A 25,216-nucleotide genomic window follows, 5' to 3' on the forward strand; every position below is an offset into this window, starting at 1 on the left:
GCTCCGGTTTCCTCCCACAGTCCAAAGACGTGCGAGTCAGGTGAATTGGTCATGCTAAATTGCCCGTAGTGTTAGGTAAGGGGTAAATGTAGGGGTATAGGTGAGTTGCGCTTCGGCGGGTCGGTGTGGACTTGTTGGGCTGAAGGGCCTGTTTCCACACTGTAAGTAATCTAATCTAATCTAATCTAATCTGAAGCCCATCCCACCTACACTATTCCATGTACGTCCATTTGCCCGTCCAATGACGACTTAAATGTACTTAAACTTGTTGAATCTACTACCGTGGCAGGCAAAGCATTCCATACCCTTACTACTCTCTGAGTAAAGAAACTCCCTCTGACATCTGTCTTATACCTATCTCCCTTCACTTTAAAGTTGTGTCCCCTCGTGTTTGCCGTCCCCATACTTGGAAAAAGGCTCTCCTGTCCACCCTACCAAACCCTCTGATTATCTTGTATGTCTCTATTAATGAAAACAGACCTAATCTCATACACAGATTCTTCAAATGATCAGAGAAATTTTTCCTTGATTAATTATTGCTTCTCAAACCTGGTCTGTCCACTTGCTCAAGTGCATTGACACAAAGCAGAAGTGTTCAAGATGTCTGAATCAAATAGATCCTAAGCACGTGTCCCTCTAATTGCTGATAACAAGGTGATTACAATAAAAACTTGAAGTTTATGCCACCTTTAAAGTCATTTTAAAAAATCTAACCTTCATTCACAAGAACATTACCAATAATGAAAATTGACAGAGCCTATGAAGAGATGATGAAATAGATGACCAAACACTTGGTCAAAATGGTAAGCTTTCAGAAATGTCTTAAAGGAGGGGTCAAAGGTTGAAAGGTTTAGTAAGGAAATTCAAGGGGACCAGGTGGAGTCACCAGTCGTGGGACAATTAGAATTAGCAAATGTAACAGGTCAGAATTCGTGGGGTTTAGTGAAAAATCTTGGAAGAGTGTGGGATTGGAGGAGATTACAGTTAGCAACCCTTGGAGGGACATGAAAACAATGATGAGAATTTTAATCAAAGCATTGTTGTACTAGGACCCAGGGGATTAGCGAGCTTTGGGATAATGGGTGAATCATGGTATTGTAGGGTTAGCTAGCAAAACAAAAACCTCTCTGTTTGGAAATGCCTTTGATGTAATGCAAATTGATACATTACCACCTTAAGTACACACACAAATGGAATCATCAGATATGGTGGTACCAGTTGCTGTAAATTTATACCATGCTCAGTCTCCAAGGAACCACAGTATATACTGTACATAATTTTTTTTTAAACTTTCTAATTGCAGAGTGTTACAGCAAAATATATTTTACTTTTAACCCTTTCTTAAGGACAGTCAGATATCCTCTGAAGGTCAACACTGTTCTAAAGTGAGCTGGATCTTTGAGATTAGATTAGACTTACAGTGTGGAAACAGGCCCTTCGGCCCAACAAGCCCACACCGACCCGCCGAAGCGCAACCCACCCATACCCCTACATTTACCCCTTACCTAACACTACGGGCAATTTAGCTTGACCAATTCACCTGACCCGCACATCTTTGTGACTGTGGGAGGAAACCGGAGCACCCGGAGGAAACCCACGCAGACACGGGGAGAACGTGCAAACTCCACACAGTCAGTCGCCTGAGTCGGGAATTGAACCCGGGTCTACAGGCGCTGTGAGGCAGCAGTGCTAACCACTGTGCCACCGTGCCGCCCCTAATGTCTACACATTACTCCAAAGTGCTCTTCTCCCTTGGCCCACCAGGTTAAGAAACCTTTGCTGAGCATCATGAACATTCACAGTTCTTGCTCAATCCCTGAGTCAGTCCCTCATAATTCTCCAGTCTCATTGCCCTATCTATACTAATATTGTCCAATCCAGTAACGCACAAATGTGTAATGAGTTGCATTCGAAGGTAAGATCCAAGTTAGTGGCTTAATCATAAATCAATTCATTGCATGGATTTGGTTGCATATAATCTTTCTCTGCTACAGTGTCTGTGACCAATACACACAGACCTGTTAAGTGCACCTACACTACATGTTGTATTGAGCAGCAAAAGACTCTCAGAAATTAATTAGAGTTTATTGTAAATCTGTACTTTAACAGTTTCAACCTTTCACTGTCCAAAGGCCAACTCCCACTCGGGAAAAAAACAGCTCTTTTTAAAAAAATTACCAGTGGTTAGTACTGCTGCCTCACAGCACCAGGGACCCAGGTTCAATTCCAGTTTCATGTATGGAGTTTGCACGTTCTCCCTGTGTCTGTGTGGGTTTCTTCTGGGTGCTCTGGTTTCCTCCCACAGTCCAAAGATGCGCAGGTTAGGTGCAGGAGTGGCCATGCTAAATTGCCTGTCGTGTCCAGGGATGTACAGGTTACGTGGCTTAGCCATTGGATATATAGGGTTACAGTGGATAGGGTAGGTCTAGGTGGAATACTGTTTGGACAGTCAGTGTGGACATGCTGGGCTGAATGGCCTGCTTCCACATTGTAGGGATTCTATCAAATCAACTGTTTTATTAATTAGACAAAAAAATTTACAAGCACTGCCCAACAATGACAACAACAGAGAGGAAGGGGACTAAATTAAAGTGAGGTTGGAAGGGGAGATGAGGCATTCCACCTCCTGTGGTTCCACCTCGCTTTTCTTTTGTCTTTTCTTAACCATTTTTATATCCAGAAATACTGTAACATATCTCTACATTTTTCCACTATCTAATCACCCGTATTTCAAATTAAACAAAACATTTATAAGCAAAAACGTCATTTCTTTACATCTCAAGGTGTTTTCCTTTCCTCACTACCAAATCACCAATTTTCAGGTTATCCAATGCCACTAAATCATCCATGTTTCCAATCAATACCCAATTTACACACAAAGTCCGTAAGGAAATGAAACCACATGTGGAGGAAAGGAGGGAGACCGAGAGGGGATTAAATCAAAATGGAGTTGGAAGGGGATATGAGACACTCCAACCCCTGTGGTGTCCACCTTTCTCTAAAGGTATTGAGAGTTCTGATGGACACCACTTGCTCCCTCTCCAGGCACACCAAGCATAAAGGTTTCCATGGAATAAGAGAAGGCAGTCAGGAAATCTGAACCACTCCACAACCCACTGCCTAGATCTGTTCATGGTCTACCTTGTCCATGAAAAGCCATTTGAGGAGGTCACCCAACTCCACCACCCTCACAACACTCCTACCTCTCCACCTGCAACCCCGCCCCCCCCCCCCACACTGAATTCCCAAAGATCAGGAGCATTGGGCTGAAGGGTAACCAAAAGCGTATGAAAAGAACAAAATAGGAGGTGCATTCACCCACAACCATGGTCCACTATACATGTTCCATACCCTCCACTGCACGGCAAAATAAGCAATTGAGTTGGTGGCCTATGAACCTCCACACTCTGCACTTACACGGGACTGCTGTGTGTCACACCCTCTCCTCTATAACTGGTCCACATGGAAAATGGGAGGAGTCCCACATAAAGAGACCTCCACTCGGATTCCTACTGGCCAGTGTTAAATAAGCCCGTACAGGGAGGGGATGATGGTGACAAAGTGAATGGCGTATATCAGCAACTCAAGACTGGGCATCCATGAGGTGCTGTGGGCCATCAACAGCAGCAGAATTGTACTCCAGCACAATCTGTCACTTCATGGCTCGGTATATCCCCCACTCAACCATTACCATCAAGCCAGGGGATCAACCCTGGTTCAATGGAGGGTATGCCAGGAGCAGCAACGGACATACCTGAAGATGAGGTATCAATCGAGATGAAGCTACCAAACAGCACTACTTGTGCAAAATATCACAAGCGGCACGGTGGCACAGTGGTTAGCACTGCTGCCTCACAGCGCCAGGGACCTGGGTTCAATTCCCACCTCAGGCGACTGACTGTGTGGAGTTTGCACGTTCTCCCCGTGTCTGCGTGGGTTTCCTCCGGGTGCTCCGGTTTCCTCCCACAGTCACAAAGATGTGCGGGTCAGGTGAATTGGTCAAGCTAAATTGCCCGTAGTGTTAGGTAAGGGGTAAATGTAGGGGTAGGGGTAGGTTGCGCTTCGGCGGGTCAGTGTGGACTGGTTGGGCCGAAGGGCCTGTTTCCACACTGTAAGTAATCTAATCTAAGTGATAGACACCACTAAGCGATTCCAGCAAGTGATAATGCTAAGCGATCCCAGAAAGAATAGATCAGATCTCAGCTCTGCAGTCCTGCCACATCCAGTTATGAATGGTGGCAGTGGACAATTAAACAATTCATCGAGGCAGCGGCTCCACAAATATCCCCAAACTCAACGATGGAAGAGCCCAGCCATCAGTGCAAAAGATAAGGCTGAAGCTTTCACATTAATCTTCAGCCACAAATGCCAAGTGGGTTGATCTATCTCAATATGCTCCAGTGGTCTCCAGCATCACAGATACCAGTCTTCAGCCAATTCAATTCACTCTATAAGACACCAAGAAATATTTGGAGACACTGAATACAGCAAAGGCTACGAGCCCTGACACCATTCCAGGAATTGGACTGAATACTTGTGCTCCAGAACTTGCTGCTCCCCTAGCCAAGCTGGTCCAATACTGTTACTACACTGGCATCTACCTGACAATATGGAAAATTGCCCAGGTAAATCCTGTACGTTAAATACAGGATAAATCCAACCCAGCCAATTATTGCTCCATCAGTCTAATTTCAATCATCAGTAAAGTGATGGAAGGTGTGACCAACCGTGCTGTCAAGCAGCACCTTCTCAGCAATAACCTGCTCAGTGACGCCCAGTTTGGGTTCCACCAGGGCCACTCAGCTCCTGATCTCATTACAGCCTTGGTTCAAACATGGACAGAAGAACTGAATTCCAGAGGGGAGGGGAGAGTGACAGCCCCTCACATCAAGGCTGCATTCAACCAACTGGAGCATCAAGGAGCCCCAGTAAAACTGGAATCAATGGTGTCAGGGAGTAAACTGACTGCTGTTTGGAGCCATACCAATGGTCAGCGCCATTCGCGATTTCTCAGATACTAAAGTAGTCCATGTTCAAATTCAACAAGATCTGGGCATTACACAGTCTTGGGCTGACAGGTAGAAAATGATATTCATGCCACATAAATATTGGGCAATGATCAACTCCAGTCAGAGACAATCTAATCACCATCCCTTGACATTTAATGGTTTTACCATCACTAAATCTCCCCAATATCAATATCCTGGGGGCTACCACTGACCAGAAACTCAACTGGACTAGCCAAATAAATACAATGGCTATAAAAGGAGGTCAGAGGCAAGAGTAAATCATCTCCTTACTTCTCAAACCCTGTCCACCATCCACAAGGCACAAGTTAGGAGTGTAATGGAATACTCCCCACTTGCCTGGATGGGTGCAGCTCCAACAACACTCAAGAAGCTTGACACCATCGAGGATAAAGCCCATGTTTTTGGTACCACATCTACAACTATCCCCTCAGGAGCAGCAGTGTGTTCTGTCTACAATATTACTGAAAACATTCAGCAAAGATCCTTAAACAGCACCTTCCAAACTTACGGCAATGTCTATCTCAGAAGGGCACAAGTAGCAGGTAAATGGGAACAGCAGCACCCACAAGATCCCCTTCAAGCCACTCACCATCCTGATTTGGAAATATATTGCTGGTCATTTACTGTGACTGGGTAAAAATCAAAGACTCTCTCCCTAATGACACTGTGGGTCAACCTTCAGCACATGGATTGCAGCAGTTCAAGAAGCTAAACATCACACAACACCAGGTTATACTCCAACAAGTTTGTTTGGAAGTACAAGCTTTTGCAGCGCTGCTCCAAAACCTTGTATTTCCAAATAAACCTGCTGGACTATAACCTGGTGTTGTGTGATTTTTAACTTTGTCCACCCCAGTCCAACACCAGCACTATATCACAGCTCAAGAAGGCAACTCACTACCAACTTCTCAATGGCAAACTGGGTTGGGGAATAAATACTAGCTAGCCAGCAATAGCCATGTCCCATGAGTGAAAACAAATAAAGCCAATACAGGAAACGGATCCACACCAGGCAGAAGAACATAGAGTGCATTCCCTTGAGGCAACTCAGGTTGGGGGCCCTGGGTTGCTGAGGGAAGTTTTGGAAGTTGGGACCAATGTGAAATGCTATCTGAGCAGGGATGCATGCAGATGATATTCCACCACACACCTGAGCATCCTCCAACTGCTGGTTCAAGCACCCGCCATTTTCAGGTAACAGATGGCATCAGCCGGGCATCCACCATCACTACACTAAGTACCCAGCTCTTAAATAAAAAATCTAATGAGCATCACCACTTCTCAATCTCTCAAAAGTATTGAATTTTTTTTACTTGAATTATTTGACCTGTTTTCAGATCCCCAAAATTAACCTGGGGACTTCTTCAATCCCTGAAAACTCAGGGATGGTTCAACGCTGTTAATCTGGGAGCAGGTTGGAGTCACTCCTTCCAAAGAACACAATGATGTTCCCTAGCCAGGGAACGAAACGTTTGCAGCAAAAACTTCCAACTCGGCGAGCAGAACCACAACAAGAACACAATAAGACAAGGAGCAGAAATAGCCCAATGAGCCTGCCCTGCCATTCAGTGACACGAAAATGAGTGGTGTAGTGGACAGTAAAGAAGGTTATCTCAGAATACACTAGGACCTTAATCAGATGGGCCAATGGGCCAAGGGGTGGCATATGGAGTTTAATTTAGGTCAATGTGAGGTGTTGCATTTTGGTAAAGCAAACCAGGGCAAGACTTAATGGTAGAGTCCTGAAGAGTGTTGCTGAACAAAGGGACTTTGGAGTGCAAGCTCATAGCTCCTTGAAAATGGAGTCACAGTTAGATAAGATAGTAAAGAAGGCAATTAGATTAGATTAGATTAGACTTACAGCGTGGAAACAGGCCCTTCGGCCCAACAAGTCCACACCGACCCGCCGAAGCGCAACCCACCCATACCCCTACATTTACCCCTTACCTAACACTACGGGCAATTTAGCTTGGCCAATTCACCTGACCCGCACATCTTTGTGACTGTGGGAGGAAACCGGAGCACCCGGAGGAAACCCACGCAGACACAGGGAGAACGTGCAAACTCCACACAGTCAGTCGCCTGAGTCGGGAATTGAACCCGGGTCTACAGGCGCTGTGAGGCAGCAGTGCTAACCACTGTGCCACCGTGCCGCCCACAAGTACACTTGCCCTTATTGGTCAGTGCATTAGGCATAGAAATTGAGTGGTCATGTGCGGTGTACAGGACATTGCATTAGGCCATTTTTGGAATACTGCACTCAATTTTGGTCTTCCTGCTTTAGCAAGGATGTTGTGAATCTTGAAAGGGTGCAGAAAAGATTTACAAGGATGTTGCCGGGGTTGGGGGGTTTGAGCTATAGGGAGAGAAGAATAGGCTGGGGCTGTTTCCCTGGAGTGTCGGAGGCTGAGGGGTGACCTGACAGAGAGGTTTATAAAATCAGGAGGGGCATGGATTGGGTAAATAACCGAGATCTTTTTTCTCAGGGTAGGGAAGTCCAAAACTAGAGGGCATAGGTTTAGGGTGAGAGGGGAAAGGTCTAAAAGGGACCTAAGAGGCACCTTTTCGCACAGAATGTGGTGCATGTTTGGAATGAGTTGCCAGAGGAAATGGGGCAGGCTGGTACAATGACAGCATTTAAAAGGCATCTGGATGGATAGGAACAGTTCAGAGGGATTCTGGTAAATGGAACTACATTAATTTAGGATATCTGGTCAGCATGGACGAATTGGACCAAAGGGTCTGTTTCTAGGTTGTACATCTCTATGACACTTTTCTGTTTTTTCCCCATCACCCTTTATTTGACTAAGAATTAAAAATCTATCTCAGCACTGAGTATACTTAATCATCCACACTCCATAGCCCACTACAGTCATGGATTCTACAGATTTACAGCTTGGTGAGAAACATTTCTTTCTTCTCTCTGTCTTAAACAGGCAACATCTTACTCTGAGGTTATGCCTTCTGGTTCTAGACTCTTCCAAAAGGCGAAATAATCTTCCACATTCCGGCCTTGACAAGACAGAGAAGCAGAATTCAGACAGAGGTTTTAAGGAGATTTCAGGGCATGGTCACTATGGAGAATCATTTGGTGTGTTGAAATAGAGGCTGGGGGAGGATAAATATCTCAGGCAGAACGGAGTTGTGGTGAGCCTGGAAGGCTCACTGGTTCTGGAGAGCATTCAGTAATTCAGTAGTGGGACAATGAGAAGATTAATAGAGGCAGGAGTGCTCTGGGGTCTAGCTTCAGGTCATGAGGTCATTGAACTTGTCATAAACAGACACATGAAAGGAAAGTTCGAGAAACTAGTGGCACGGTGGCACAGTGGTTAGCACTGCTGCCTCACAGCGCCAGAGACCCAGGTTCAATTCCCGACTCAGGCGACTGACTGTGTGGAGTTTGCACATTCTCCCTGTGTCTGCGTGGGTTTCCTCCGGGTGCTCCGGTTTCCTCCCACAGTCCAAAGATGTGCAGGTTAGGTGAATTGGCCAGGATAAATTGCCCATAGTGTTAGGTGTAGGGGTATGGGTGGGTTGCGCTTCGGCGGGTCGGTGTGGACTTATTGGGCCGAAGGGCCTGTTTCCACACTGTAAGTAATCTAATCTAAAAAAACTCAACTGATCTGGCAGCATCTATGGACAGAGAAACAGAGTTAACATTTTGAACTTCTTCAGAACTTCAGAAAACTTGCTCACTCCCCATTTCACTTCCCCATGTAATCACAGAAGGATGTAACACTTCCCCATTCATCTCCTCCCTCCTCACTGTCAAAGCCCCCAAAACATACTTTGCCGGCAAAACAACATTTCACTTGTACTTTTTTTCAATCCAGCCTGCTGCATGCACTGCTCACAGTACTGTCTTCATTACACTTCAGCACACCATAAAGGTTTGCTATAACTTCTGTGTCTTACAATCTTATATTCCACAACCACATGATGAAGGAGCAGCGCTCCAAAAGCTAGTGGTTCCAAATAAACCTGTTGGACTGTAACCTGGCGTTGTGTGATTTTTAACTTTGTACACCCCAGTCCAACATGGGCACCTCCAAGCCATGCTTTACATTGGTGGGACCAAACACAGGCTGAGTGACTGCTTTATGGAACACCTCCGTTTGCCGATGGAAATCACCCAGACCTTCCAGTTGCTTCTCAAATCAATAAAACCACGTTACTACAGCAGTTCTGATGAACTGATACATTGCAGGTGAAACATTAAAACTGTTTGTCTCTACACAGAGGCTGCCAGACCTGCTGAAATTCTCCAGCATTTTCTATATTTGCGTCAGGCTGAATGTTTTCAAGAAGGAGTTATATAGTTCTAAGAGCTAACATGATCAAAGGGAATGGGGAACAAGGTATTGAGTTAGATGTTTAGCATTAATCATAATGGAATAGCCTACTCCTGCTTCTACGTTGAATGTTTTTACCTGGAGCCTCCTCAGTATTTTGCTTTTACTTCACCAAATTGACTTTGCTTCACACACAAACACCCCACGCTGCCCTTACACATACCAGCTCCCACTCTCCTCACACCCTCACTCTCCTCACTTGCCCCTCCCACAAAGACACACAGAATTGCACGTGGTGATATACAGTTCCTTTCCTTACCCAGGATTCCGTTTTGTTTCTCAATGTTGGGTTTTTGTACTTGCATGTTCTTCACCCCATCCCCACAAACATCTCGTCTGTCCCCAGTCACCCAACACAACTTGGTGAAGACTCAAAAATGTTTACAGCCCTCTTTGAACACTGTAAAAGCATCAACTTTCCCGACAATGCAGCCACAAACATTATATTGGGGAACATTATTTTAAATTCAAGTTGCTGACTAAACTTTTACCAGACAAAAAGCTTGCATAAATATAAAGTTACTCTGGCTTCTTATGCAAATTATTCATACATAGAACATAGAACTGGCCAGCAGTTTGTTGACGTTAGAGAGCAGGAGGGACAGTTGCTTGAATTTAGACTGTCTAGAGGAGCCTGGTTTCTCAATGCCAATGCCATCATGCCTTGTGATTTCTAAAAGTCTGTGGTGAAGAGGAGAGACTTCTCTCTCAGTCGCAGGGGTCCTGGGTCAGAGGAGTCAGAGATTCCACGACAGAGATTTGAACGAAGCATCACCGATGACACACCAATGCAGCACAAACATCATACCAACAATTCATATTCCCTCTCAGGTGGGAGTAAAAGATCCCAATCCCTAAAGAAGAGAACTGTTTGATAGCCCTCATTCAAAACATAAAGAGATGATCTTATTTACATAATTGCTGCCTGTGGGATCTTGCTGTGCATAAATTGAATGTTGGGATTGACATACTTCAACAGTGATGACACGATAGAAATATGTTATTGTCTTCAAGCTGTGACATCTTAAGGCAATGCAAAGTTGTTGTTCTTCAATGGCATTTAAGTGTCTTTGTTGATGATGGAATCCTCCACCCTCTTAAAGGGCAGAAGCCTTTGGGGTAAAATTTGATTGAGTAGCATTGAAACAAATCTTTGAAGCTGAATGTAATTGTTGGTGGGATGGTTTCTGTCTAATGCTGCCCTCCCATCTCATCAGCATGCCACAGTAACAGCACTGGGCAGGGTGGGGTTGCATTAAGCAAGCTGCTCTATGGCCCACCCATCATTGTGCAAGTTCATCCACTTGCCAACAACAGCCATGTCACAGAGAATGGCATGCATAGGAAGGGCAGGTGTCAGCTACAGACAATGCAGCTGTTCTGGAGCAGTAACAAAACACCAAGAATGTAAGATTGGTTCAGTTTCATTCATAGAATCATCAAGCATTAAACGAGACCATTCAGCCCATCTGTCCCACACTAATATTCCCTGAAAATGTTTACATAGTTACTCAATTCCCCTTTGAAAGTCGTTACTGAGTCGCTTCTAGCATCTTTGCAGATCACGATGGATGTGTAAAAGATTCTCTTCAAATCTTCCGATTCTTTTGCCAAGTACCTTAAATCTGTGTCCTCTGATTACCACCTGCTAATGGGAACAGTTTCCCCCAGACAACTCTATCAAAAGTCCTCATAATTTTGAACCCTTCTGTTAAATCTCATTTATCTTTCTCAGCTTTAAGCTAGTATAGTACAAAAATAGCTCATTACCAAAACTACAAATATAATTCTGTACAAATGTGATGAAGGTAAACTTCACCCTTGTTGACCAGCATGCGACCTTTAACACAGTTGACCATCCTCCCCCTAACACCTCTACATTGTTCCCCAGATCATGTAGGACTGCTTTTATCTAATTCCATACCTACCTTTCAGTGATTTTCTGTTTTTCATCTACAAACTACCCATGAGCAACACCAAATGAAGGCACAGCACTGATTTTTATATATAAGCTAATGACACACAGCTTAATCTCACCACCACTTCTCTTTAACTCCTTCACTGCTGCTACCATATTTGTTTGCTAATCTGACATCCAGTACTGAATGAACAGAGATTGCCTCCAATCAAACATTGGGAAGACTGAAACAATTGTTTTCTGCCCACACTTGGGGAGATGATGGCACAGTGGTAATGTCACTAAATTAATAACCTAGGACGTCAAGTGAATTCAAATCCCACTATCAGAGATGTTTCAACTTTTTAAAATTGTAGAATAAATAGCAAGTCTAATAATGGCTGCACAATTACTGTTGATTGTTGTAAAGACCCACCTCATTCACAAAGGTTTTCTAGGGACAGAAGTCTGCCATCCATACCCAGTCTGGCCTAGCTATGGTCCCAGAACCACAGCAATGTGATTGTTTTTAATTGCTTTCTGGGTAATTAGAAATGGGTAATAAATGTTGGCCCAGCCAGCATATGAACAAATAAAATAATTCCAAACTCTCTTTTCAAATGGCTGACTCCTCCCCTTTTCTTGTCCTGACAATTTCAATGTTTTGAATATCTATCCCTCCAGATCATTCCGCTCCTGTCTTTAAATTGTACTGTTGCATTCAGATTGATTCTCTTCATCTTTCTTTCCAAAATGGATCACCTCACACGTCTCTGAGACTATATCTATAAAACCCATGTTGTGGCTGCTAATACATGTCACAAAAAGCAGTGATGCTAATATCAATTTTGTGGTGATACTGTACACATCCTTCCACCTGAAAAAAACAACTGTTCACCTCTATTCTCTTCTTTCTTTTCCTCAGCCAAATGCACACCCATATGGTCACTGTCTTTTTAACTCCATGGGCTTCAATTATGCTAGAAATTCTATTATTAAATGTCTTTAGAAAGTCAGACACACATCAATGTACTAGACTTGTCAGCCCTCTCCATTACAGCATCAATCTGTAAACAATGTAGTTGATAGCATAAAATTCCAAAGTGATATTGGTAGACCAAGTGCAAGGGCAAAACTGTAATCGATGGAGTTCAATGTAAGCAAGTGGTTATCTATTTTGGACTTAAAATTGAGAGATCAGAGTACTTTCTCAATGGTATGAAATTAAATACAGTGGAAATCCAAAGATTTGGGACTTCAGGGATAGAGGTTTTTCAAAAGCCACAAACAGCTGCAGGAAATAATCAAGAAAGCTAATGGAATGTTGGCCTTTCTATCGAGAGGGCTGGAATGTATGGCTACAGAAATTCTGCTGAACTGTCCAAACCCCCGTAAGACCCTCACTTGGAGCACTGTGAACAGATCTGAGTGCCATACCTTAGGAAGAATACGTTGATCTTGGATGAAGTGCAATGAAGGTTTACAAAAATGATACCTTCATTTCAGGGGTTAAGTTATGAGGAGAGATTATACAACTGAGGCAAGCCTTCTCTAGAATTTAAGAGGTTAAGGGATGATCTGATTGAAGTCTTCAATTATTAGCTGGAAAAGATAGGGAGGACAAAGATAAGTTATTTCCAGTAGTTGGAGATTCGAGAACTAGGGGGCATAGTCTGAGAATTAGGGCCAGGCTGATGAGGAGCAATCATAAGAAGCACCTACACACGCAAAGGGTGGGAGTCTTTTGGAACTCTTCCACAAATGGTAGTGAATGCTGGATCGGTTATCTGTTTCACATCTGAGATAGATTATTCTTGTTGAGCCATGGTGTTAAGGGTCATGGACCAAAGGCAGGTACATGGAATTTGGCCACAAATTCTCACTGAATGATGAAACAGGCTCGAAGGGATGGATGGTCTACTCCTGGAGCGTCAGAGGCTGAGGGGTGACCTTATTTTTTTTAGATTAGATTACTTACAGTGTGGAAACAGGCCCTTCAGCCCAACAAGTCCACACCGACCCGCCGAAGCACAACCCACCCATACCCCCACAAAATTTGCAAAGAATTCTTTCCTTGAACAAGGATTCAAAACTGTTAAAATATCTGTCTCCACAATCTGTATTCGGTCTTTCCATCCTTTTTTACCCTTTTTCCTAACAACCAAACTCACTTACCATCCCTATCCTTCCCTGCTCTACAGCCTCTACCACTTAAATCTAACTTAGAGGTTTACAAAATTATGAGAGGCATGGATGGGGTAAATAGACAAAGTCTTTTCCCTGGGATCAGGGAGTCCAGAACTAGAGGGCATAGGTTTAGGGTGAGAGGGGGAAGATATAAAGGAGACCTACGGGGCAAATTTTTCACACAGAAGGTGGTACGTGTTTGAAATGAGCTGCCAGAGGAGGTGGTGGAGGCTAGTACAATTGCAACATTTAAGAGGCATTTGGATGGGTATACAAATAGGAAGGGTTTGGAGGGATATGGGCCGGGTGCTGGCAGGTGGGACTAGATTGGGTTGGGATATCTGGTTGGCATGGGCGGGTTGGACTGAAGGGTCTGTTTCCATGCTGCATATCTCTATGACTCTATGACTTTAACTTGCCAAGCCTCTGTCAATTCAGAAATCATTCCATTAGATTGGATATTTTCTAAACAATCTGTCAAGGGATTTTATTACAAATGTTTGGAGCAAGTGCAACTTTTACCCAGGCCTCCAAGTACATTGGTAGGAACACAGCCACTGCACCACAACAGCCCTGACATTTATGTTAAATGATTAATATAGCTTCACTAATTAAGAAAGGTGAAAGAAGAAAGCCAGCATATCAGGCCAATTAATTGAGTACAAGAATCAAGACTGATAGTCCACTGCAGTACTGATGGGATTACCAAGGGACAGAGACACCATCTTTGAGATAAGATATTTAACTGGGATCCCATTTGCTTTATGGATGAATGCAAAATACCTCAACACATTATTTCAAAGTACAGGGCAGTTATCCCCAGCTGCCTGGGGAATTGATCCTTCAATTAACATCATCAAATAGCCAGTGGCTGGTTGGAGTGTACTGAGATTACAGCAAACACTTCAAAACGTATTCACTGAGTACAAAGTGCTTTGAGATGTCCAGTAGCTGTAATAAATGCTATATCATTTGACTTTTTCTTTTACTTTTTAATATATACGGGACTTCCAGCAGACATTCGATGATTTTCCTTTCAGAGACAGTTGCCAAAGTTGAAGCTCATGGACATGTAGGGAAAGTATCAGTCATGGAATTGACTGAGAGGCCTGACTAAAGGGGTAGGCATAATGCACAAATAATTTAATTCACAGGATGGCTACTGTACTCACAGCAATCTGTGTTGTGACCTCAAGGTATTTATTCATGACCAAGGTGATACGAACCAAGGAGCTTAAGCGATATGACAAAAAGATGGGTATAGGGAAGTCATACACTGATGATCTTACTGAACGGCAGGACAACTCAAGAGATAAGTGGCCTTCTCCTTTTCCTGCACTTTTTCACCATAATCGATGCTGGCTGTTGTTTCAATCATATGCTATTTCAAGTGACAATAAATTGTATCACAGTGTAGAAAGAATCACAGAGAATGCTGGAGAAACTAGTTCTGAAGAAGATTAGACTCAAAATGATAACATTGTTCCTCTCTCCACAGGTATTGTCAGACCTGCTGCGTTTCTCCAGCACTCTCTGGGATGGTTTCAGCATCTGCAGTAATCGGCAGTAATTACTGTCAGTGTAACGACTCTAAACACTTCCCTACAATTGACAATAGACTTACAAGTCTGAACCTATCGGATTTACTCCAAGTTTGGATAAGGGTGTAACATTCATAGCCCTCCAGTCCTCTGACACTGTCCTGGTACCTCAGGAGAATTGAAAGAATGTGGTCAGAGGCTCCTTTACTTCCTTCAGTAATGCAGAATATAACCCATGCAGGTACGATGACGTTTCTATTTTGAATGTTACCAATCTTAAAGGGAAACTCCTCTTCACCTACAGTAGCAACAACTTAAACTTATGTAGCACCTTTAATGCAATGAAATTAGATTAGATTACTTACAGTGTGGAAACAGGCCCTTTAGCCCAACAAGTCCACACCGACCCGCCGAAGCACAACCCACCCATTCCCCTACATTTACCCCTTACTTAACACTACAGGCAATTTAGCATGGCCAATTCACTTGACCCGCACAACTTTGGACTGTGGGAGGAAACAGAGCACCCGGAGGAAACCCACGCAGACATGGGGAGAATGTGCAAACTCCACACAGTCAGTCGCCTGAGGCGGGAATTGAACCCGGGTCTCTGGCGCTATGAGGCAGCAGTGCTAGCCACTGTGCCGCCCACAAATATCCCAAGCCACTTCATGAATTGGACATATAGCATCCAGTTATATACAAAGATATCAGGTCAGCTGGCCACAAACTTGGTCAAAGAGAAAGTTTTAACGAGTATGTTTTTAATGAATCAGTTTTAATGTCTATGCACACCATCACTTTCCAAAACCAGCATTCCATTCGGCGTGTCCAAAACCTCAGAGGAATCTCAGAGTTTTCCCAACCAATATTCCTTCATCTTTTCAACCAGACCTCACTCTTTCACCACACACACACACGCACATGCACACACACACACACACACATATGCTCACATGCACACACGCGCTAACACACACACACACCTCAGATTTACCAATCCAAATGATTCACACTAAAAATAGGAAACTAAAAATGAGTTTAAAGGTTGAACTGTGAATGACGTTGTGCAGTTCCTCCATCTGCTCTTGAGCTGACACACCCAGGAACAGCACAGCAGTCATTAGTTGCTCTGAAACTGGTGTTACCAAAGGAAAACAAACAACTGAGCAAGTCGATTCATAAAACTCACTGTCACACAGCGTAATCTCTATCAACGCACTTGAACTGAAAAGATGCCATTGGCATTTAGGTTTTATAAAATTGGAAAAACTTTCAGCTACAAGCCATGCATCAACAGTTATCCTCTGTGTGACTTCCCAGTTAAATGGAAAGAAAACCCAATGGTATTGTTTTAAAAAGCAGAGCAGTGTTTCCCAGCATGCACACTAACAGCTATCCCTCAGTCACTATCACTAAAACAGACGATCTGGTCGTTATCACAGTGCTGTTTATGAAAGCTTGCAGTGTACAAACTGGCTGCAACATTTCCTGGGTGAAAGTGAGGACTGCAGATGCTGAAGATCAGAGTCTAGATTAGAGCGGTGCTGGAAAAGCAGGTCAGGCAGCATCCGAGGAGCAGGAAAACCAATGTTTCGGGCAAAAGCCCTCCATCAGGAATGAGGCTGGGAGCCTCGGGGGTGGAGAGATAAATGGGATGGGGGATGTGGGGCTGAGGGGAAGGCAGCTGATAGGTGGATGGAGATGGGGATGAAGGTGATAGGTCGGAGAGGAGGGCGGAGTGGATAGGTAGGAAGGAAGATTGACAGGTGGGACAGGTCATGAGGGTGGTGCTGAGTTGGAAGGCTAGAGCTGGGGGGAGGTGGGTGACAGGTCATGGGGGCGGTGCTGAGCTGAAAGGTTGGAGCTGGGGGGAGGTGGGTGACAGGTCATGGGGGCGGTGCTGAGCTGAAAGGTTGGAGCTGGGGGAGGTGGGTGACAGGTCATGAGGGTGATGCTGAGCTGGCAGGTTAGAGCTGGGGGGAGGTGGGGGACAGGTCATGGGGGCAGTGCTGAGCTGAAAGGTTGGAGCTAGGGGGAGGTGGGTGACAGGTCATGGGGGCAGTGCTGAGCTGGAACGTTGGAGCTGGGGTGGGGTGGGAGTCAAGTCATGGGGGCGGTGCTGAGCTGGAAGGTTGGAGCTGGGGGGAGGTGGGTGACAGGTCATGGGGGCGGTGCTGAGCTGGAAGGTTGGAGCTGGGGTGGGGTGGGGGTCAGGTCATGAGGGTGGTGCTGAGCTGGAAGGTTAGAGCTGGGGTGTGGTGGGGGTCAGGTCATGAGGGTGGTGCTGAGCTGGAAGGTTAGAGCTGGGGTGGGGTGGGGGTCAGGTCATGAGGGCGGTGCTGAGCTGGAAGGGTGGAACTGGGGTGGGGTGGGAGTCAGGTCATGTGGGTGGTGCTGAGCTGGAAGGTTAGAGCTGGGGTGGGGTGGGGGTCAGGTCATGAGGGCGGTGCTGAGCTGGAAGGGTGGAACTGGAATAAGGTGGGGGGAGGAGGAATGAGGAAACTGGTGAAGTCCACATTGATGCCATGGGGTTGAAGGGTCCCGAGGCGGAAGATGAGGTGTTCTTCCTCCAGGCAATATGTGGTGAGGGTGTGGCGGTGGAGGAGGCCCATCCTCGGCATGTCCTCAGCAGATTGGGAGAGGGAGATGAAGTGTTCAGCCACGGGGTGGTGGGGTGCGGGGATCTCCGGGACACCCGCAGTGTGTCCCACTGATGTGTTGCTGGAAAAGCACAGCAGGTCAGGCAGCATCCGAGGAGCAGGAGAGTTGATGTTTTGGGCAGGACCCTTGTTCAGGACTCTCGTCCTCCTCGAATGCTACCTGACCTGCTGTGCTTTTTCCAGCCCCACATTTTTTTGACTCTGATTCTCCAGCATCTGCTGTCCTCACGACCTCCTGATTATTCTTAAGCAACCTGGTCGAAGATGTTATGATACACCTTCAGAGAGCAGGTGAGATTTAAACTGAAATCTTCGAGCCCAGATGGAAGGACATTACCACTGCATGACAAGACTTCTAGAATGAATCAGTCTGAGGACCTTTTGCGAGTATAGCAAACATAATAACACTCCACTATTTAGGAGAAAGTGAGGACTGCAGATGCTAGAGATCAGAGCTGAAAATGTGTTGCTGGAAAGGCGCATCAAGTCCTACTCCACTATTTACTCAATTCTATGATCAATTTGATGTCCTTTCCTGAATTTATCCATGTTTCTATCAATTTGTTCACAGAGCCTGCTTTGAGTTTCAATAATGTGATTTGATCAGCAGCTCCAGTAATGAAACCTTACTGGGCACAGCACTATCAAACACTGGGCTATAATAATATCACCATAAACCTCCAATCCATGATTGCAAGGTGTTCAGCTGCTATCAGCGGTCACGTTGTGTTTGTTCTATGTAGCTAATAGATAGATAGCCACTCCTCGGGCTGTAGCATTAACTGATAACATACAATGATTGTGCTCATCAGTGGCATTACTGAATCTCCAACAATTTATGATTTGAAGATGCCGTTGTTGGACTGGGGTGTACAAAGTTAAAAATCACACAACACCAGGTTATAGTCCAACAGGTTTAATTGGAAGCACATTAGCTTTCGGAGCGACGCTCCTTCATCAGGTGATAGTGGAGGGCTCGATCGTAACACAGAATTTATAGCAAACATTTATAGTGTGATGTAACTGAAATTACACATTGAAAAATTGATTGTCTGTTAAGTCTTTCATCTATTAGAATACAGTGATAGTTTCACTTCTTTCATGTGTCAATCACAAAACCTTTTTTTTGAAGTTGCATTCTCGGGTTAGCTGTTAACAATGGTGATAGCTAGACAATATGTTGAAGGTGTTGGCCCCCTGTGTTCTCTGTCTATGACCTGATGTTTAGATTGGTTCTAATCTAAAAAGTGAGATAATGGAATTTTACATAAATTCATGCAGTTTTTGAGCTCAGAGTTCTACTTGAATGCATGCAGTTTTTGAGCAAAGTACAATGTAACCCTGCAAGTACAAATTCACCCCACAAAATATATGTGTGCATGTGGGTCTTTGTCTGTCTGTCTGGGGTGGGGATTGTGAGTGTGAGAAAGTGTGTGTGTGTGTGTGTGTGTGTGTGTGTGTGTGTGTGTGTGTGTGTGTGTGTGTGTGTGTAGTGAGTGCAGAGTGTCTTAAGTCTGTGAGGGGGTGCATGTATGAGCATGGGAGTGTGTGTGTCTATAAGAGTGTGTGTGGAGGTTTGTATGGGTGTCTGTGTGCGCATCTGTGTGTACCTGTGTCCGTGTGTATGTGTGTGTGTGTGTGTAGTGCGATGGTGGTCACCTGTAATGTGACATGAACCCAAGGTCCCGGTTGAGGCCCTCCCTATGGGGACCGAACTTAGCTATCAGCCTCTGCTCAGCCACCTTTCTCTGCTGCCTGTCCCGAAGTCCACCTTGGAGGATGGTCACCCGAAGGTCCGAGGCTGAATGTCCTGGACCACTGAAGTGTTCCCCAACTTTTTAGATTAGAACCAATCTAAACATGGTGGCATAGACAGAGAACACAAGGGGCTAACACCTTCAACATATTGTCTAGCTATCACCATTGTTAACAGCTAACCCGAGAATGCAACTTCAAAAAAAAAGGTTTTGTGATTTGCACATGAAAGAAGTGAAACTATCACTGTATTCTAATAGATGAAAGGCTTAACAGACAATCAATGTTTCAATGTATAATTTCAGTTACATCACACTATAAATGTTTGCTATAAATTCTGTGTTACGATCGAGCCCTTCACTATCACCTGATGAAGGAGCGTCGCTCCGAAAGCTAGTGTGCTTCCAATTAAACCTGTTGGACTATAACCTGGTGTTGTGTGATTTTTAACTTCCAACAATTTAGTGAATCAAGCTGTACAGTGAACATTGTTTGAAAGGCAAGTAGTGCTGAAGTGGAGATTTTATATCAGTCGATCATGCTGTAGAATTATTCACTGTGAGTTTTACTCAATCAGACAAGTCCAAATTGTCTATTAACTCAACACTGGTCTGGTAAAGTTCCAACTGGAACCCCAACCAGAGCTCTTGTCCTTACAGTGTGATCTCGGTCAGTGCTCCATGTACCTTGCAATTTGTATTTATAGGAAGGCCACACTCCTTTACTCAACTACAAGCCTATTCCTTGGTAAATGCATGATGTGGAGCAGCTGGTGTTGGACTGGGGTGGACAAAGTAAAAATCACACAACACCAGGTTATAGTCCAGCTTTCAGGGAAGGAGCAGCGCTCATGTGGCAGGAGGCCAAACAGATCAGTGTGCCTTCAGTTTTCACTCACATCGGAGCTGACCTCAGCTGAGGTGGGTCTTCGTATTCAAGGAGGGCCAGGTCAGTCAGGGGGAAGTAGGCAGCAGGAGTTATCCAAGGGTTCCACTCCTAACAAACAGCCAATGGCTACCATCCTGGAAGTGCTCATCAGCAGAGCAGGATTGCCTAAATAATCAACATGGTGCAATCCACAGTCAAGTAACGCGTCAATTCTCAAATAGAGCTATTGAATGAAGAATGGCAGCTATGTAAGATATCACCAGGCAAGGAGAAAACAGATAAAAAATATCATTTGGATCTGTGCTGAGAATGGGATGAAATCTTAGGCATTAAAAATCACAGAATTGTAATGTAGAATAAACTGGAATGTTGATAACAGCCACAGTCGCCCAACAGGTTCAACGTCATTCAGCTGAGTACGCTGAGACTGTACTGCTCAGTAAACCTTCCTTCTGAAAATGATTTTCCAAGTGATCCCAGCTCACCACAGTCAATCCTTCCCTACCCTATGATTAGTAACTTTCTCCAAGCATGCTCCCAGAAACTGTACAGGGGATCCTGCAAGGAAGCACCAAGAATACACCACGATCAATCTATTGTACCTGGCAGGAACATCAGACAGAAGGAAAGACAAACACATTCTTAGTAACTGGGGTTGGGCAGCTTACAATCATCCACCATCCTTCAGAACACCCTCTCAGACTGTACTGAGTGAGTGACTGTAAATCCACTGTACAAGTTAGAGTATAACATTACAATTATACAGCACTTCTCACAATTCACTACCATCACCTTCTCAAGGGCAACTAGGGACAGGTAATAAATGCTGACCAGCTAGCAACGCCCACATCCCACAAATGAATTTTTTCACAATTCTCAATACATCCCAGTGCTCTTGACAGGCAATTAAGTACTTTTCAAAGTAGAGTTCCTATTTCAATGTAAGATAAGCAGCAAGCAAATTCTGACAATGCAATCCCATATAAGCAATAAAATAATCAGATTATCTGTTTTTAAGTGATAGTTGAGTGATAAATACTGAGCAGCAGTAACCCTACCTGCTCTTTTTCAAATACAGGCAGAGAGCTTTCACATCCACCTGTGATGTGGAGGATCAGTGCTTCCAAATAAACCTGTTGGACTATAACCTGGTGTTGTGTGACTTTTAACTTATCCACCTGGGAGGCAGTTTTTCCATAGATACCATTTCTAAAGCTATTATTATTTTAATGATTTTATACACCTTTGATCTCTAACTTCAAAGGAAGACCACCATGTTTGCACAGAAACAAAGAAACTATTTCCTCTGGTGGGGACAATCTCAGAATAAGGAAGTCTCACCTTAAAATGACACAACACCAGGAGTATCGGGCTCTTCAGGAACTAAGAAGTACTTACATTGAGCAAGTTGGAAATCTGTAACTCATTCTACCAAATCTGAAATCATTAGATTATTGTTTGGGAAGGATCACAAGGGGTATGGAGTAGAAGTGAGCAAACAGAGACCAACTACAAAGTCGTACACGCAGAGTGGAAAAACAGGAAATGCATCGCTGAATTAAATACATTACTCAAAACCAGTCACCTCACCGACAATGTCAGCAACACGACCCAGAAAAACTGGTCTAAAGTATTTCTCTCCAATAATTCATTGACTGTATTTGGTTCTGTCAAGGCCTGAGTGAAAAAGCGCAGGATGGCCAAGTATGTCATCACTGGTCTCTACAAAGCTGAGGGGTCTCAGCTAAGAACTACTGCCCACTGGCCTCAGTCTTTCCAAACTAGTAGGAAGCTAGTGTGTGTTGAAGTTCAAACAGGACAGAATGTGTTGGCAGCAAAAGTCGTCAGCTTTGTGGCTGTCTTTCTATGCAATCAAATCAATGCTGACATTTGCAGCAGTCACTTTGATGAGATGCTGAGGTTTGGAGCCAGACACTGTGAAAATGGTGGACCCCACTCAAAGGCAGTACAGAGGAAATCTCAATCCCAGTGACCAGCAGTGCCCGTGAAAGCAGTTCCCAGTGAGATTCAGTGCTCGGGGAACCCAGACCCAGATGAGGCATGGTGCGAAGGGAATCTGAACTTTAGTGAGCAACAGTTTTGAAAGAACCCAAGCACAGTGAGAGACCGTGCCTAAGATACCTAGATCTCAGTGAGGCAGTGCTCAGGGAACCTGCACCCTAATGGGAGGTCCGAACAGCTTCCTAGTGTGAGAATCTAGAATACCGATACTAGGTCAGTGTCACTATTTTGTCAAAGATATACCATTTTTAAAGGGAGAGGCAATAGCTTAGCTGACCAGACAGAAACTGGAAACATGAGAAAAATAAACATTGGTAAACACCTTAAAATACTTACATTTACAATGTGCTGGTTGAGTTTGAGCTTACTGTGCCGCGTCTCCCTGGTGAATTGTGTTGCTTTAAACCAGTCTGAGTTTTGATTGTAGTGTCATGTTACAGCCAGCCAGGGTTCCCAGCTCCAATCAGATTTAGCACTAGCAAGTGGGCAGGGAACAGCAGCGTTCGTTAACGTACCTGCCCAGTTCCTCTCCATAAAATTCCAAGTATCATGCACAGGAAATGTTGAAAGAAAACATCCCACACACTGTATCCTGTGACTGCTGGAGTCTCCCAGCTCACCCCACACATACCAACAGTCCCTGATCCTGAACCTTTCATCATTTCCTTTTCATTAATTTGTCTCTTACCTAACCCTTACCAATCCCTAACCCTCACCAATCCTGCCCTAAAAGGAACTAAACTCTGTAGGGTAGGCACCCTACACCACCAGTTTCAAATCCTTACTCTCCATATATGAGTTCAGATATTAGTATGCTATTACCTATGCATTACAGACTTTCATTTGATTTGATTTGATTTGATTTATTATTGTCTCATATACCAAGGTATAATGAAAAGTTTTGTTTTGGTGCAGTACTTGTAGATCATACCATACAAAGTGCTTGACGGTAACAGGACAGAGCGAAGAAGGTGCACAAAGAGCAATAGCAATGGTAAATTTACATTTGAGAGTTCCATTCAGAAGTCCAAAAGCTGGAGAAGAAATTGCAGGGGCCCTGGCTGATAGTTTTGCATCATCATTAGCCACGGGTGAGGTCCAGGAAGACTGCAGGGGAGTGAATGTTGTGCCATTATTCGGAAAGGACTGCAAAGAAAAGCCTGGGAACTATAGAGCAGTCAGCGTAACATCCATGGTGGGGAAGTTACTTGTGAAGATTCTGAGAGATAAGATATTCATTCATTTGGAAAGACAGGATTTGATTAGGAGTAGTCAGCATGGCTTTGTGAGTGGGAGATAATGCCTCACAAATTTGTTAGAATTCTTTCATGAAGTGGCTGGGAAGGTTGATGAGGGCAGGGCATAGACATAGTCTATACTGATTTCAGTAAGGCCTTTGTTAAGGTTCCACATGGTAGGCTGTTCTGGAAGGTTAGATCACATGGAATCCGGGGGAGCTGGCAAATTGGATACATAACAGGCTTGATAGTAGGAAGCAGAGGGTAATAATGGAAGGATGGTTGTTGGACTGGAGGCCTGTGACTATTGGAGTGCCTCAGGGGTTAGTGCTGGGCCCATTTCTGTTTGTTATCTATATCAATGATTTGGATGAGAATGTACAAGGCGTGATTAGTAAGTTTGCTGATGACACTAAAATAGATGGTATCGTGGAGAGTGGGGAAAGTTATTAGAAAATGCAGCAGGACCTTGATCAACTGGGGAAGTGGGCTGAGAAATGGGAAATGGAGTTTAATATAGAGAAGTGTGAGGTTTTGCATTTTGGAAAATCAAATCAAGACTGGAGTTTCATGGTGAATGGCAGCGCCTTAAGGAGCGCAGTGGAACAGAGGGATCTTGGAGTTCGGGTTCACAGTTCTCCTAAAGTGGAGTCCCAGGTAGACAGGGCAGGGAAGGAGGTTTTTGGCACACTGGCCTTCATCAGTCAGGGCACTGAGTATAGAAGTTGGGAAGTTATGTTGCAGTTATACAGGACATTGGTGAGGCTGCACTTAGAGTATGGTGTTCAGTTTTGGTCACCTTGCAATAGGAAGGATGTTATTAAACTGGAAAGAGTGCAGGAGAAATTTACAAGGATGTTGCCTGGACTCAATGGTCTGGGTTATAGGGAGAGGTTGGACAAGCTAGGACTTTTTTCTTTAGAGAGTAAGAGACTGAGAGCAGACCTTATCAAGGTATATAAGATCATGAGAGGCATGGATAGAGTGAATACACTCAGCCTTTTTCTCAGGGTTGGGGAATCAAGGACGAGAGGGGGTCAGTTTAAGGTTCGAGGGGAAAGAATAAAAGGGAACCTGAGGAGCAACTTCTTTACACAGAGGGTGGTATGGATATGGAATGAGCTGCCAGTGGAAGTGGTTGAGGCGGGTACATTAACAACATTTAAAAGTCATTTGGACAAATACATGGATAGGAAAGGATTAGAAGGATGTGGGCCAAGTGCAGGGAAATGGGGTTTGCATGGAGGGACATTTTGGTCAGCATGGACCAGTTTGGGCTGAAGAACCTGTCTCCGTGCTATAGGACTCTCTGAGTCTAAGTCTAATAACAGTACGGAAGAAGCTCTTGAATCTGCTGATACCCGTGTTTTAGCTTTTGTATCTTCTGTCAGACAAAGAGGGTTGGTAGGGATTATAATCATGGTGGGAGGGATCTTTGATTATACTGGTTATTTTCCAGAAGCAGAGAGAATTAGAGGTGGAGTCAATGGATGGAAGTACAGCTTGTGTGATAGACTGTGCTGTGTTCACAACTCTCTGTAGTTTCTTTTGGTCCTGGGTAGAGCAGATGCCACACCAAGCTGTGATGTATCCGGATAGAATGCTTTTTATGGTGCTTTAAATCAGTAAGAGTCTTTATGGAT

The 25,216-nt window shown here is 44.4% G+C and overlaps 1 protein-coding gene across 1 annotated transcript in view; it reads right to left on the reverse strand.

The window, feature by feature from the left end:
* LOC132830915 (solute carrier family 15 member 2-like) overlaps positions 1-22,741 on the reverse strand; it is a 231,892-nt gene extending 209,151 nt beyond the window's left edge. Inside the window, exon 1 of the mRNA XM_060848864.1 lies at positions 22,672-22,741. The gene's annotated coding sequence lies outside the window, so the exon portion shown is untranslated. The remainder of the gene's footprint in view (positions 1-22,671) is intronic.
* Positions 22,742-25,216: the final 2,475 nt, after the last annotated feature.

This window comes from Hemiscyllium ocellatum, chromosome 32, assembly GCF_020745735.1.
Source record: "Hemiscyllium ocellatum isolate sHemOce1 chromosome 32, sHemOce1.pat.X.cur, whole genome shotgun sequence".
In the NCBI taxonomy this organism is placed as follows: domain Eukaryota; kingdom Metazoa; phylum Chordata; class Chondrichthyes; order Orectolobiformes; family Hemiscylliidae; genus Hemiscyllium; species Hemiscyllium ocellatum.